Source organism: Octopus bimaculoides, chromosome 5, assembly GCF_001194135.2.
Source record: "Octopus bimaculoides isolate UCB-OBI-ISO-001 chromosome 5, ASM119413v2, whole genome shotgun sequence".
In the NCBI taxonomy this organism is placed as follows: Eukaryota; Metazoa; Mollusca; class Cephalopoda; order Octopoda; family Octopodidae; genus Octopus; species Octopus bimaculoides.
This window is the reverse complement of record NC_068985.1, coordinates 82,569,694-82,570,651: the sequence shown is the minus strand read 5'-3', so window position 1 is coordinate 82,570,651 and position 958 is coordinate 82,569,694. Positions and strand designations below refer to the sequence as shown.

Genomic DNA, 958 nt, shown 5'->3' with positions numbered 1-958 from the left:
AGGAAGCTGAGAGCAAAAAAAAAAAGAAGAATTTTTAGAGTGTGGCTGTGTGAGAAAGAGAGAAAGCAGTGTGGAGGAGAAAGAGAGAAAGCAGTGTGGAGGAGAAAGAGAGAAACCAGCGAAAGAAAAATTGGTCGTATTTTAAAGGCAGAAGGAGGCAGACACAGCAATAACAAAGTGATGATAATATGAAGTATTTATAAGTTTATTCTTGTTACCAAATACTTACAGCCTCTCACTGTCTCTCCCACTTTCTTAAACTGCCTTTCTTTATACATTTTCCACTCACACTCACTCCCTCTCATTACCTTCATCTCTCAATCAGTCTATTTTTTATCCTCTGTGTCTCTGTCGCTTTCTCGCTCGCTCTCTCTCTCTCTCCTATGTCCTGTCATTTCTCACTATAACTAGCCACATGTGCCACTGCCACTGCAAATGCTCGCTACTGCTGCAGTTGCTGCTGCTGCTCCTGCTGCTGCTAGTAGAGATAAGGGAGGGGCCAAATAACAAGGGAAACAGATGGAAAGAGGCTGTTGACTGATGTGAGACAGGTAGCAAAGCCTCCCCCCCCACTCTCTTCCTCCACTAGTGTAATACAGTAATATTTTAAAGCTTGGCGAAAGACAGAAAGTAGAAAGGAGATGAGATATATTATAGAGACAGCAAGACGGTAGGAAGAATATAAATGGATATATCCACACACACGACAGAAGATAAATTAATAGATGTATGAGAGAGAGAGAGAGATAGAGAGAGAGAATGAAAAGACAGAGTCTAAGCTAGAAGGTATCTGATGATTGACAGCAAGAGTTTTGCAAACAGAGAGCTGAAGAAAGAAGAAAGAAAATTAGGAGATATAGACAGTATATATATATATATATATATATATATATATATATATATATATACATATATATATACATTTATATATATTACACACACACATTGGTGTATGTAT

General features: G+C 38.2%; 1 protein-coding gene across 1 annotated transcript in view; it reads right to left on the bottom strand.

Moving 5' to 3' along the window:
- The window catches only part of LOC106881594 (protein fuzzy homolog), a 938,911-nt gene that overhangs the window by 741,995 nt on the left and 195,958 nt on the right, over positions 1-958 (bottom strand). The window lies entirely within an intron of this gene.